The 16,449-nt window shown below is 41.6% G+C and overlaps 1 protein-coding gene across 1 annotated transcript in view; it reads left to right on the forward strand.

Moving 5' to 3' along the window:
• The window catches only part of ANO3 (anoctamin 3), a 2,087,603-nt gene that overhangs the window by 1,269,845 nt on the left and 801,309 nt on the right, over positions 1 to 16,449 (forward strand). The gene's annotated exons all lie outside the window — the stretch shown is intronic.

Here is a 16,449-nt window from a genome sequence, read left to right on the forward strand (position 1 = left end):
CCTATCTAACCAATGCTGAGAAAAAGCAGAGCTAAAAGACCTCTGGGATGACATATCATGTGACACAACACTATCACAAAAATTGGACAGCTTCTGGATAAACATGCTCTTCCATAGAGAATGTGGGTGCTACGAAGCTGTAGACTGTTTAACAAGTACAGCCTTTTATGGCAAATCTGAACACATTGTTTGGCGGAGTACTAGAATCCTACCAAGTGATGGAAAACATAGCCACACATGATCCCAACAGCCAGGACATTTTAAAAAACAATTGAATTGACACATACTACCCAAACAGAAATGCTGCTTTGGAAAACATGTGAATATACGACATAGCCCAAAACTACATTTACAAAAACAATGTCACACCAAATGAGACAACTGGCAAATATTAATTGTCAACTTGTGAAGGAAGCCTAGTGGAACTCAAGAAGCCCATTCTAATTAATCATATAAAGTTATCATTTAAATCTCCATAACATAGAGAACTGTATTACATGGCCCTACTCCAACTGTTTAAACCTTGAAGAAAAGAAAAAGAATTATTAGTTGACCATGACTAATTTGAAGCTGCATTCAAAGCAAATGAAAGCAGTATAACAAGTGGCAATATCAAACAATACAAATAAATGTTGGACAATGAATGCCAACAAGAAGAAGCAATTGAAGCTCAGCTAGACACAAACAATTCTGAGGGCAGTCAACTTTCTCTTACAGGAAGCGAAGAACCACTTGGACAACCACTCATACTAAATAAACCAAAAATAGCCATGACTGAGGTAGAAAATAGCATGTATCAATATACACATTCTGAGGAAGACTTTTCAGTGCTAGAATCACAGCTAAATCACAGCTTCAAATCCACACCATGAGTTAACGACTCTGGAGTACCACACGGGTCCTCACTATCGCCACTGTACTTCACCATCTACCAGACTCCAGTAATCAGAATCTTCAAAAAATACAAAATTACATGCTACAACTACGCAGATGACACTCAAATCATCTACAAAATCAAAGACACTGAAGTCGATCAATCAACCCTAATTGAGTGTCTAAAAGAAGTCTTTAACTGGATGAATGCCAACAACTTGAAAATCAACCAGGAAATTCAGAAGTCTTGATTATCTCCAAAAACCAAGATAACAACACCTACGTTCCATGGCCAACAGAAATGGGAACCGCACCAACACCATCAAAGGTAGTAAAAAATCTGGGAGTCCTGATGGACAACACCCTAACCTTAGAACCACAAATAATTGCAATAATCAAGAAATGCTTCTTCCTCCTTCACACAGCAAGAAGAATCTTACCTTTCCTCTCCTTCACCCACAAAACACTCACAATCGTTGCCATATCATGTCAAGAATCAACTATTCAAACAGCCTCTAACTCGGAATACCAGAATACCTCCAAAATACAGCAGCCAGATTGCTCCTCAAACTATCCAGAAGAGACCACATCAGTCCAGCCCTAAAAAATACTGCATTGGCTTCCAGTCAAACATTGCATTACCTTCAAAACAATGTACATAACACACAGGGGAATCAGTGGACAAGTAGCTGAATTCCTACAAAAGAAAATAACAATCTACAAGCCAACGAGACTCCTCAGATCAAGCTATGAAATCTGCCTGGAACCAAAACCATACCTTAAGAAAAAACTTGGCGGCTCCTAATTCTCCCATCTAGATGCAAAAACCTGGAACAACATCCCAAAAGAAATAAGAAACACCAAAAACCACCTACAATTCAGAAAATTACAAAAACCTGGCTCCTCAACATCACAGATTGAAACTGAGAAAGCAAAACAATCGAATGGGAAACACAAAGAAAAGGATGGCAAAATTAGGACAACACTGACAACATCCAGAACTGAATAAAGAAACTCTTATTACAACAAGAGAGACAACGCTAAATCAAATAGGACACAAGCGACACCCATGAGGGCAGAAATCAGCATCCCTAGCCAATTGAAGCCAACAACTTCACCCACTCCATAATTGCTACCTGATATCATACCTGTATATAGTTGTCTGAACGTTGCACTTGCCACACTTGAATTAAGTTGTGGATATTGACATGGGCATTGACCGAATCAAGTTGGGAATGAAGGCAGGTGCCACCCCTGGACGTAATTGCAAGCGTTGGCATTTGCCACGCTTCAAAGGGTCTGGGCGCAGTAGCATGCATGAGCATTTGAATAAGATGATGAATGCTGACCAACCGCCAGGAATGCTCTCTGGGCCAGATTTGAAGGGATGCTGAAACGCCTGCCTGCCCCACATAGAGACAGGTGTCACGTAGGTGGCCAGTGCCCAAATTGGGCAATGTTATGAATGTGAGTGGATGACATGTGGTAAAGGGACTGTGATTGTTGGACAGCCCAAATCTAGACGGAGATGCAGAGATGCTCATGCACCACACCTGAAGAGAATATGGAAGTTTAGCACCTCGCTTCCAGACAGCAAAGACAATTAACCAATCCACTAACAATTTCACCCCTCTGCATACACCTCTCAAACTCTAACCAAACAAAACCACAAGCCTACAACAGAACAATCTGTACAAACTTCACTACACTGCAAAAACAAAACAAACCAATCATAGACCCACACAACAGCACACAATGGTTACCGACCCGAAAACACCCCAAGCCCAGCCAACGAACTTCCGGGCTGAGGCCTCCAACAGCACATCACTGCTCTCTTTCACTTTTCCAGCTTATTCCCATTAACTCACCCCCACCCCTTCTTTTTTCAGAGCCGCCAGAGCACCAGGGGACCACTCCCGTGGTGAAAGTGTGCCGTACAAATATCCTTTAACATTAACATTAACAACTCACCATTTATCTAGAATTAACTCAAGAAATTGAACCTGGTTTTCAACATGAAACTAAAACCTGTAGTTGTAAAAATTATAAACATCTGCTCCTGTATGTAAGTGGTGAATCTGGTTCTGGTAAAATATTCGTAATTAAAATAATCAGCACATTTCTACAAAACTTAACAAACAGCTTCGGTTTAGCTGTACTAACAGCCCCCACAGGTTTAGCTGCCTGTAACAAATGAGGTGTAACTTTACTCAGACTACTGCTCCTCCCAATATACGATCAAAACATATTAGAATACTAAAGATTATCAGCAGAAGCTGCTACTGAAGTACGCAGAATTCTGAAGCAAAAGAAAGCGCTCTGGATAGATGACGTAAGCATGGTTTCTAACCTCATGTTGGCTGTAATTCATATCAGAATGCAAGAAGTCCTAAAAACCATCTACAAAGAACTGTTTGAAAGAAAACATGTTATTGGTTTCAGAGACCTCCTACAGTTAATACCAGTAAAAGGTCAACCTATTTGCAAAACATTAGGACACAAACAATGCAGCAATACACTTGGCAGCATTGGAAATGTAAATATCTGGCAATATTTTCACTACAGAGAATTAACCCAAAACATGTGTCAGTCTGCAGATCTCACCTATGCGAACATGTTATAAAGCATTACAACTGGTCTGCTTACTTAGGATCTAAACTCCATCTTAAATAGTAGACTAATCCATGAGCTTTATGGATGAAACACATCTGCTCCTGATGTCATGGAACAATTAACTGAGCAAATTCAAAAATACATGTCCTTAATGCCAACGCTTGCAAGCTGTAGTCAATTCAACAAGACAATGTTGAAAAAAGAAATGCAACCCATACTGCATATCAGCTCCACCAACAAACTAGAAGTGCACAACATGACACTTCCTATGTGGCAACAAGCAACAACATGACTAAATAGCTTAGAAAACTGTATCTCCAACACTTCTGGATTGGAAACAATATTGACTTTGTGTCTAAACTGCATAGTAATGCTAAAACATAAACTTGATGTAGAACACAGTTTAGCCAATGGAACATTTGGTACAGCTGTTGGCTTCCAAACGTATCCACATGACAACAATATTCAGTTTGTCAACATCCACTTGACCGCACAATAGCACAATAGCACATTTCCTTCTTTTCAAAGACATGTACGTACGCAGAGAACAATTTTCTCTATCTCTTACATATGCTGTCACTATTCACAAATCACAAGGTCTAACCCTAGATCAGGCATTGATTGACATTGGCAGCACAGTCTTTAAAGAAGGGATGAGTTACGTAGTAATTTCACATCTGCGTACACTCAGTAGTGTATTCCTAATAAACTTTGATGCAAACAAAGTTAATGCTGACATTCCTTGCATCCTGGAATACAACAGGCTACAGGCACTATACACCCCCCCATCTAGATATGTGCCATGTACCTAAAAAAATGAACACTTTAAAAAGACCACTAATAAAAACAAAATCTATAACCAATCTCCCAACAATACAGCTTAAGAAACAATGACCAACTCATTCTGCATCACAAAACACAACCACAAAACTATCTAGTGCACAGTCAACTGCACATCCATTTAAAAAAAATGTCTCTTCTCCAGAAAAATCTGCAGGCCCATCAAACAATCTACAAACAGAACTTGCTGGTCCATTTAAATTCAGAAACACAACTGCAGTAACTTGTTATGCTAATGTACCAATGAATCTTCTCTTTCAATTGCCAGAAATTGTTCACAACATTTATTTAAATGGCTGGGGCCAGTTGTGTTTGAAAATGCTCATCCTTCATAGAAATGTGACAAATAATCCTAACAACACTTACAGCGTCTCGGGTATAAGGCAAGAACTGGACTCACACACAGGAAGATCCACAAAAATGTCCTTACTACAAGTACTGGAAACCAAAAACATACCTATAAATTAAATCTTCCAAATTTCATATGCGTGGAAACATACATGTGCTCGCTTCAACCATGTTTCACAAGAGCACATCCCTGATGAACGATTTATATATGTATCCATACCAAATTCTGAATCCATTCCATTTCACCAGCCTCAGCAGAATGCAAATCATGGCATTTAATGCCCATTTTCCAATTCAGACAATCGTTCCACCATACAAATGAACTCACATTGCCAATATGGAATACTAATGCTTCTATGGTATAATGCAGATGGCACCGAAAATAACTGTAAGCTTGCATGCTTCACACACGGCCAATATCTCTTGGAACGAAAACCTTCACAACAGTGGTGCCACAACCACTTCAGGGTACTACACTGCATATGTCAAAAAAAGGAGTGCATGGTTTGAATGTAACAATACCTCTGTCTCCTCCAAAACATAGGTTACCAGCAAAATTAACAAATGCCTACTTAATAATCCTTCAACCCAAATTTAGTCACTATACTGTAGTATAATTAACAGTTAGATTACACCAATCGGTATCTAACTACATCCATAATACTACAATAGTACTTTTCAAAGTCAATCTAGTTGGAATACTCCAACAGGTATCTAACTACTTAAAACATATCCTCAAAATACATCAAATACGCCATCACAATTCTTATACAACAATCATCTTCTAAACTCTAATGTAGGTAGAATACTAGAACAGGTATCTAACTATTTTAAACATTCCCTTAATCACAACATACTTCAAACAAACACACTATGACACTTACACTCACATAATTGTAATCAGGTTTTCTTTAATCCTGTATGGATTTTTTTCCCAATGACCCAATGATTATTTAATGTCAATACAACAGCAGTGTGTCACACAATAATGTTGCACCAAACATAGTACATATAATGTACTATTTATGAGGGTCTAAAAAAGTAAATGTTTATGTAAAATTGTATAAAAGCTTTCAAACTATCCAGCTTAACAAAGTATACTGTTTTTTTAAAACAGGAATTGAATGAAAGATTCCAGCTTCATAAGGCTATGGAACTAAGTAACCATACCAAGTACAATGAAATTCATATTCTATAAGCACTAGCCTCAATTGTACTACACTCATAAGTACCATATACAGTTCAATTATATCATTCCACCATATTTTAAACACTTCATACACTCACAACATCACCTATAATTACTATTCACATATTATTATTGTGGTGAATCTGGCCATACTCCCACTACATTACCTATAATTACTATACACATATGACTACTGTGATGGCCTGGCCACTGACCACAACCACCACAATACAATTAACTATATAAAAAGTATGTACCATACACAGTCAACTAATAAAACTCACCCTGACCCCCTTGCAATCAAAATGATGTGCATGCACACCGAAATTGACAGCAGACTCGGCAGCATCTTCAAACCCTTTTTTCAACCTATAGAAATATAAAATAGCTCCATATCATCTTTATTCCAGTCCCTTACCAATCACAGCCCTTCATTCCACCACAAAATAATCAAAGATGTGTTTTTCAGACTTGTTCCCCACTGCAATGTCTGCGGTCAGCCGAGACTGTCCGTGGATACAACATGGCGGGTATTTCACAAAATATGACCCACCTCACCCTTTTTATTGGCCAATCAGCGAGCGCGTTTGATGTCTGCGGACATCACGCTACTCTCTGGACCAATCAGAGGCCTGTCCGCAGACCGAACAGGAAGTGAGTCCGTGTACCGAACCCAGATATCACATATTTTCTTTTACCTACTTTTTTGCCAGTTTTAAAATAAAACTACTGGACAGTTTCTCACCACATTTCCAAAAGCACACTTCCAGGACCAAGCCAAGGCTCCTGGTGCAAATTTGGTGAAAATCCATCCAGCATTATGGGCTGTAGCTGTGAGCAACATTTGTTTCCATTGCTTCTGGGAAAAAACACACATTTTGGAACCCCTCTATAACTCCACCCTGCATAAAACCTCACTAAACTTTGCAGAATCTATCTGATCAAGGGGGTCACTTTGTTTCCAGACAAAGTCTATGGTCTTAAAAAATACCTTTTTCCTGTTTTATATAGAAGTAAACAGGGATTGTTCACCAGACATATTTAGGACTAACCAACTTGTCTGATTTTTTCTTCAACATTAAGAGATGTAAGGCTGAGCTCGGATCTTATCAGAGATAAAGGTGTACCTCTAGAAATGCCTAAGGTAGGGTGCTAGAATTGTCCTTCAAAAATGTTTAAGAAGCAATCTAAATATGTAGTCATTGCTTCTAAACCATACAGGATAACAGGGAAACATTTTAATTTATATGACATCATCAGAGGATGAAGGACTTTTCCTCCATCCATTCTATCGAGCCCTCTGTAACATTCCGCAAGCGCACACCACTCCTCAGGAGTTCACGTAGAACTTATCTATCTGAGGCTTTCTTATTCAGCACAATTCCTAAATATGTATAATCATCACTTTATATTTTTCCAAACTGATATTCAGGAGGTAATCTTTATAAAAGGAAAAAAGAGCTAGAGCTGCTTGTAGAGCTCTTTCTATATGGTCCACTAAAACGAGATCATCCACATATAATAACCAAACAATATGTTTGATTCCTAATTCCGGTTCTACTAGATCCGTGTTTTGAACATATTGGTTAAAGTGAGCCATATACAATTGAATGGTTTGAATGTACCCAGTGCATGTGTCCTGTAAATCTAATCAAACTTTCATATTATCATATAACAACTTCATGATGCCTTTTAACAATGGCCCATGGAGTTGTCCCTTGTTCAGCTTCTTCCACAGACATTTGCGACATACTGGATGAAAGTTTGCTGCAAACTCTATGTAGGCAACAAATAAAGGTGGTATGTGCCGTTCCCATCCATGTATTCATTACCAAAATACTGTGCATGGTTCCCCCGATAATTTTCTAAATCCCAACATTTTAATACATAGTCTATTTTGTTTACTAGCCAATTGATTGCATCCAACAGGGAAGTCATTCTATATGGGCAAGGATCGTCCCTCTCACCCTTCTTATAAATGGGGGTGAATATTGCTTCTTGCCAAAATCTTGGAATTGGATAAACAATCTGGGTAAACATAAAATAAAGTGATAGCAATATCTGCCATAAGGAACAAGCACCTGGGCTTGTTTTGGTAATACACTGCAAGTGATGGTGCTACCTGGCTAAACAGTACCTGTGGAAATGGATTGCCTACCCAAGACATAGAAAAAAAGGATCTATGTGATTTTTCCATCACGGAAAAGTCAGCGACGGAAAAGTTTGCATGAGAAATGTACGCACCACAAAATTGTTGTACACTTCCCATGCGAACATAATTTTAAAAACCCTACAAATCCACACCCCACCCAAACCCACAACACACCCACACCCCCACGCACACCCTACTTACCTTTTAAAACACTCTGTGTCCCAGGTGCGCCAGTTCCCGTTCACTTCCGTGATCAGGAACCAGCGCCGCAGGGTCCTTTTCTTTTTTTGTTTTTCTCTTTTTTTTTTTGGCAACTGCAGAGGTTTGCCCCTGCAACCCATGTTCATTATACTGTGTAGTATAGTGAGAAGGGTGTTGCAGGGGACAACACAATTTTTTTTATAGGAAGTGCTGCGGGGGTGTTCCCCACAACGCCCACTCACCATACTGTTTAGTATGGTGAGCGGGGTGTTGCGGGGGACGCCCCTGCGGCCCCTGCAGTCTTTTTTTTTTAAATGCATGCCACCAAAGGTTCAAACTTTTGGTGTTCTAACCTTTTTTTAGAACTTCTACCGATTCCTAAAAAAAGCTAAAACTGTTGGCGTTTCTGAAGCGTGTTTTTTCTTGCAGGAAATCCCCATGTAGGCATAGGTATTTACATTGCTCATATTGCTAAGATCTCGGTTATTTATGGCAGCAAACATTAATATGCAAATTGACAAGGGGGGTCCTGGGAGTCTCTCTGCCAGACATTAGTCCTGGTTACGAGGGACTTACCCAGAGTCTTTAGTTCACTATCTTTCACAGAGAAGAAATATCCCAAACATATCAGTCTTTATCCTGCCCTGGGGCAGTCCAGCACGGAAATGTTAAGCAAATCTCCTCTGAACAAGAGTACCAACAGCATCCCCAGACACGTGTTTCGGTCTGGTTGGACCTCATCAGTAGGGAGGAGCTGTGCCTCTCTAAGAATAGTGAGCAGGGGGTCCACGTCTGGATTCCCCTAGTAACTTAGGGTGAGACCCAAAGTTACTTAAATATGCAAATTGACAAGGGGGGTCCTGGGAGTCCCTCTGCCAGACATTAGTCCTGGTTACGAGGGACTTACCCAGAGTCTTTAGCTCACTATCTTTCACAGAGAAGAAATATCCCAAACATATCAGTCTTTGTCCTGCCCTGGGCCAGTCCAGCACCGAAATGCTAGGTAATTCTCCTCTGAACAAGAGTACCAACAGCATCCACAGACACGTGTTTCGGTCTGGTTGGACCTCATCAGTAGGGAGAAGCTGTGCCTCTCTAAGAATAGTGAGCAAGGGGTCCATGTCTGGATTCCCCCAGTAATTTGCGGTGAGACCCAAAGTTACTTAAATATGCAAATTGACAAGGTGGGGTCCTGGGAAGAAATATCCCAAACATATCAGTCTTTGTCCTGCCCTGGGGCAGTCCAGCACCGAAATGCTAGTCAATTCTCCTCTGAACAAGAGTACCAACAGCATCCCCAGACACGTGTTTCGGTCTGGTTGGACCTCATCAGTAGGGAGGAGCTAAGAATAGTGAGCAAGGGGTCCACGTCTGGATTCGCCTAGTAACTTAGGGTGAAACCCAAAGTAAACTCAAAGCAAACATTAATAAGCATCAGTCATTGACAGTGAATTATCAAGTATATTTTGTGAAGGTATATATATATCTGTAACTGTTCTCTCTCCCTGGTGTAATGCGTTTAAAATTCTTCGGACCACTTCTGATGTGTATTTATCATGTAAAGTGACTTGTTCAAATACAAATGGTTTGCACTACGCCTACGTGCACCTTTCGGTCCTGACAAGAAGCCCCTTCTCTAGAACCTTCCTCTAATGGCACCCCCATGCTGTTGCTTACACCAACATTAGAAGCGCCTTGAGGCGTCATCGAGTAGGTGTGAGGGGAAAAAAAAACGTTTCTACACTTAATTTGGGCATTCTTAAACTGCCTATCCGTACTTATTGGAAGGCTTTTATAGCAAGGTATTCTAGATAAGGCAGGTCTACAGATGGCGATCAAAATAATCGATTCATTCATGCAGCAATGTGTTCCGGCGCTGGCAAACGTCAAGCACATTTCTAGGTGGTGAGATGACTCAGCAGTTTATGATGCCGGCTGTTCAGTTCAGCCTCTGCAGCTCCTAGGTGGATCAAATGAGTGCCAATTTTAATTGGGTAATTATTAGTCATTAACACATGTGAATGCCCTCATTCCGCAGCATTGCATTGTTATTTGTTTGGGTGCCAAACTTGAAAATACAGGTCCGGTGAGCTTCTGCACTCTCAAGTCCCACTTGAAATGGCACAATTGGGAATCTGGAGTGCTCTTTGTTTTCTGTTAAAGTCAGTGTTTGTACATATTGTAAATCGTGTGCACGTGTCTGATATTTGATACGTACTCAAGCAACACGTGATAAATAGCAGTTTTGAAGTACTTTATAATTAATGAAAACACAATGTCATTGCTCCGTTGAAGTGTCCTTTTAACGTTGTAGGCCCATTTACTTTTCGAACACTTAACCTAATCCGTTGAAACAAAATATTCACTCACACTAGGTTAAGAGGTCTTAAAACAGATGCCGTTTTTATTCCAAAAATAGTTTGGAAGGGGATCTGTGCTAGATTGTTGCTGTGGGGACATAAGTAGTGTGCATGGCATACAAATGGTACAAAAACACACACCAGATTCTCAAGTGAATATTGCTTGCACCATTGTTTTTTATTGGTATTTGGTTTATTATAAACCTTTACGAAACATACCAAACAATTCCAATTGCAGATATAGTTTCCAAGAAATCCGCACGTTAGCCAAGCATATAAAGAAACAGAAAAAAGAACAGTGATTAGCAGCCTCAGAGTCTTTATCATGCAGGCATTTAAAAGGGAAAGAAATACACATTTAAAAAAAAGAATGTATAGTCCAACAATCACTGAGTGCACCTGTTTTTTATATTTACATTTAAAATTCATGAGATAACTTCATGGAAAAAGACAGAGTGAATGGATATCGTCCAGGTCTTTGGCGGACAGGCATTAAAAGGGTCAGAAATATAACACGTCACTGCATAAACCTATTATTATATTTACATTTAAATTCATAAGAGTAACTTAACAAAAAAACGAAGAGTTATCATCTCTGTACAACCCACAAATAAATGCTCTAGCCACTCCTCCTTTACTACATTTTTACAAAAACAGCAATGCCTAGCGGAAGAGTCTGACTTACTTCTGACCACTAATAATTCCAAAGTCGTTAATAGATTTAGCCTAATCCTTATAAAGTATTAAATAGATAGGTCGTTGGTTTACTCTCCTTTCTTCGTGACGTAATTGACGACACATCTTATATACAATTTTCTTCTCTAAATTCATGATGAAATAGGCCATAAACATCATTAAAAAAAATAAATAATAGAATGGCATTACACTGCGAATTTTGCAGGTTCGAAAATTCACGCATTTGTTGTCGCATTCCTACTTTCCTTTTACTATGTTCCACTCCTCCTTATAGTTTTCGTCAATTTCCTGTTTCAAGTGTAGCTGTAAATGTCTATGAATGGTAGACCCTGAAAATGAAAGCAGGTGGGCCACCAAAAGAACACGGAATTGAATATAAATATACAGTAGCAACATGAATATTTATTTGTATTAGTTGTTATAACGTTTTGTTCACTGAAAACTATATAGAAACCTTTCATTATATGCTTGAAGTACAACTTTTTGAAGTAACAATACAAAACATTTTAACTATACCATAAAGAAATTGGAATGGACATTTTGTGTTAGGGGTGCAGTAGTAAAAAAAGGTTTTGGAGGTTGCAGTGGTTGTTATAAGGCCACACGGCTTTGCATTGCAATAGCCCCCCATTCCCCACACAAATGGACTCTCACGTAGGTATTCCGTCCGGGCTCTGCCTGCACTTTGCGGCGCATGCACGGGACTGCCCCATTCATTCCCTGCAACGGAGTTGCATCACTCCTTCATGGCCGTTACGTGACCACATCACTACATTCCTCCTTTTTCCTAACAATTGACATAATATGCACACCAAACTTGTCATCACTCTAAACACATAGCAGCAATGCAGTTAACTTCAACAATACACCACACCAGTCTCTGGTTTCTTCCGGTGCAACATTGACAGCATGGTAATCGTCCACCACATAGTCCTTCAGATGTGAAGGACGGCACCTGGACTCCGGTAGGGGATACCTCTTACCTGTGCACCTTCAGGATTCTTCTTCTATCCCTGTGACAGGACCCATCGGCTCTGACGGGCTCCATGCTTGATCAGTATTTTGGCCAGTCTCATTCCGTTTGGGGTTTAGGTCAACTGGATTCCTGCCACTGAGCCGTTTGAAAAAAACTGAGTTTCTTGTCACCATCGTCCTTCCATCGGATGCATTCCCCATGGACCCTTTTACTCCTAAAACATCCAGTGGCAGTGGGTCATAGGGCAGCGAGATCTTGCCTTTCGGCGTGCTGGTTCCTGAACAACACCTCATCGCCCAGGGATATGTCTGGTGGACACAGTTTCCTCCTGATGTTCTCCCTCTTGCTGCACATCCTTCACTCTTCGATCACCTGCTCTTCGTCAATCATCACAGGTTCTCTGTCCTCACTGACTGGCAAAATCCCAAGCAGGCACCTGCCAAATAGTTCTTCTCCAAGGGCAACTCCTGTGGAGCAGTGTGGAGTGGCCCTGTATTCCTTCAAGAATTGATAGAGCACTCTACGCAGGGACTGCACCTGCCCATGGACGATTCTGAACACTCGGTGCAGCATCCGCATGGAATGTTCAGCCTCCCCATTTGCTCTGGGCCACAAAAGAGATATCTTCCTGGTCTTGACTCCGCTCTCCTTCAGAACATTTGCAAAATTCTCCCCTTTAAGTGTCAGGCCATTATCGGTGCACACTTCTTCTGGGAACCGTGAGATTAAAAAACATTCTCCACCACTGGTATGATGTTCTCAAATGATGTTGATTCCATGAACTGCACCTTCATCAGTGGCGACTAGGAAGTGCACATCTCTTCCTATCAAACCAAAATCCATGTGCACCACTTCCCACAGTCCAGTGCCCCCTGGCATAGACTTGATTTGGGTTATCTCTTTACGGGGCTGTAGCCTGACATCACACACAATTCCTCACACACTCATCCACCAGCAGTTCCAGGATGGGAAGCACACCTGCATCCTCAATCGGGACTTGGTCTTGGCCTACCCCTGATGCCCATGATGCACCAGTCTTATGACTTTTGTAACCAGCGCCGAAGGCACAACTATCATCTGGCCTCTCAACAGCAGCCCTGATTCCGTAAATGACAGTTCATTCCTCACCTTCCATAGCTGTTCCAGTGAAGCCTTCACGTCCTGTGTGCATTTGTCCAGCGCCATCAGAGCCCACTTCCACTCTCCTTCATCTCCGGCAAAGCTATCCACCAGCTCTGCACGGACATGGCGTTTGGAAGGTTGGACTCCCCTGCCAACCTGACAAATTCCTCGGCTTCCATCTCTCCATGCCCAGACTCTGCTCCTGATTCTGGACAGGTAATCAGCTGTGTTGTTTGCCCCCGGCCACTACACCAAACAGATGTCGTATTCCAACAAGGCTAGCATCCACCGCTTAATTCGAGCTGGTGGCTTTGATGATGATCCTGCCACAATTGGTAACAATGGCTTATGGTCGGTCACCAGCATTACCAGTCTCTCCAACACATAGAGCCTGAAATGCGTGCACCCCCAGAACACCACCAGTGCCTCCCGTTCAATCTGGGAATACGGCTGCTCGGTTTCTTCCAAGGCTCTGCTTGAAAACACCAATGGGTGTACGTCACTCTTCAAGTTCTGCTTGGCCAGCACCGCTCCAAGTCCAAAAGGGCTTGCATCACCACAATCTCGACACTACAGCAGTTTGAAAAAAGCCATAGTGCTGTCAGCCGTCAAAGCCGTATTGATCGCTTCAAACACATTCTGTTCCAGTTGGTCCCACTGCCATGCACACTCTTTCTTCATCAGATTTCGCAGTGGCTCAGACAGCATTGCTAGATTCTGGATAAACTGCCCACAGTATGTTACCGTCCGAGGAAGTTTCTCACCTCTGTGACCAACTCCAGTGTTTTTGCCTCTTTGATGTCTCTCACTTTCCTGGGATCCGGCTACATGTCTCCTTGCTGAAATACAAATCTAAAGAAATTGACCTTTTCCTTGAAGAATTCACATTTCTCCTTATGAAGAGTGAATGCCAGTGGCCGGATCCTCTCCAGTGTCTTCTCTAGCCTCTCCATGTGCTCAGTCTTGGACCCAGCAAACACCAAAATGTCAACACTGATGTTAATCACTCCGGCTAGGTCGGCCAGCACCCCACGTATAATGTTTTGGAAACCCTCAGAGGCCGATGATACACCAAAACTGAGTCGCTTTCACCTGTATAAGCCCTTATGAGTAGTGAAAGTTTTGTTGTACCAAGACTCAGGGTGCAGGACCACCTGATGATAGCCTGCCCTCAGGTCCAGATTGGAGAAGACCCTTGCCCCTTGTAATTATGCAATGATGTCATCCAGTGTGGGTGTGAGGTGTCTTTCCTGCTTTTCAGAAGCTGAAAGTCAAAACCGAAGCAGAAGCTGAAGTCTCAAGAAGCTTGTATCCTGAATCCAGCGGGATAAAGAAGTCTGCAGCTGCATCTCTTCATCAAATCCAAAAGCTGATGTGCTGATTCAAAGACTGAAACAGAGAGGATCTGGAGAGGTGACCTCCTCCTGTAGCTACAAGGGGACACTCTGATAGATCCTACTCATGTTCGTAATCACACACTGAGGACACTACCGTTGTGACTCACACTGCTTATCCAGTGGTCTGGTCTGACCATTATATCATTGCTTTTAATCTGTTTATTTCTGGTCCTAGTACTTCCTATGGGCCTATGTGCTCTTCTTCTCAGTCCTGGATCCTGGTGGAAGACGCTGTTCTTGCTACTTGTCTTATTAATCATTTTGATGCTGATTATACAAACCCAGGTGCTGATCCTTTGTCAACTTTACACTTGGCCTTTGGTTTGGCATCCGATGAGCTGGCCCCTCTGAAGTATCATAAGAAAACGCGGAGTCTGTTGGCCCCTTGGCTTACAGAGCACCTGTACTCTCTTAAACTTATTCATAAGCGTGCTGAACGCCAGTGATACTCTGCTGATAACAACCCAGATAAACAACTGTCGAAAGCCCAGCGGCTGGTTTACCACTGTGCTATTAAGGACACCAAAGTGGTTTACTTTTCTAAATCTATTGGTGCTGCACAGATCCAATCCAAGGAACTTTTCACAGTTATTCAGGAACTGTCCCAACACGCCTCTGACCCATCCAAGGTGCCTGGTTTCCAGGCTCTATGTGACTCTCAGGTAAATGTATTACCCAGAAGATTATTAAGATTTGTACTGACATCTTGAATCATCATACTGATAGGCTGCTCTATTTTTATCTGTGCCATTTCCTCCTCTCACCTCTGAGACATCCTTTTTTTGATTCTCTCTGGTGGGTGAGGACCAAGTTCACCAGATTGTGAATTTGCTTAAGTCTGCTTCTCCCGTTTTTAATATCTAGCTGCTTCCTGTGATGAATTCTACAGAGTCATCACAAAGACCCTGCCTTATGTCTCCTCATAGGTGGCCAGAGGAAGGCAGTTTATGCCTGATCCCAAACCTGGTAGTGGTATTAGCTGGGAGGATCATCTGGGAGGAGAAGGTCCCCAAGGGAATGGGAGGATTCTGTTGGGGAGACGCAGCATTTTTCTTCTACAAAGGTAGACGTGTCAGTAATGCTGGCAAATGTAATGGCTTGCTGTCAGAGGGGGCTGTTCTTTCCCAAGGCTAGTTGTCCTGATGGTGGTAAAACTGTTCTAACCAATCCTGTATTGGGATTAAGAATCTTTCCCCCAAAGTTATGCACTGTTGTAGAGGTAAAAGCTCCTATGTTCAACAGGGGAATGTTAAAGATGTTTTTTTTTAATTAACATATTAGATTTTGAAAGTCCTAAATTCTCTAGAGAGTAAAACCATTCAGTAAAACCTTGTAATACTCCTTCTTAAAAAGGTGATTAAGGATAGAAACACATTTGGTAACAATTATACCCTTAAAAGGAGTGAAATGAACATTCAAGTCCCACAATGCCAAAGGTACTGGGACAAAGAAGAGGGATGCAGAGGCCCTTAACTGCAAGTTGCAGAGTATTAAGTTTAATGACCCACACTTAAGGGAGCCTTGGATACATAAAAGGCCCTCTCGGGTGCAGCCCATAGAGAGTAGCAGAGAGAGTAGTAGATGTACTAGCAGCAGTAGTGGGAGGTGGAGTGATTGCTGTGGATCCACACTGAAGTAGCAGCTGAAGGAGAGCACAGACGCCGGAACCACCAACGTTTGCC

The sequence above is a fragment of the Ambystoma mexicanum genome, chromosome 11, assembly GCF_040938575.1.
Source record: "Ambystoma mexicanum isolate Mex_15411 chromosome 11, UKY_AmexF1_1, whole genome shotgun sequence".
Taxonomy (NCBI): Eukaryota; Metazoa; Chordata; class Amphibia; order Caudata; family Ambystomatidae; genus Ambystoma; species Ambystoma mexicanum.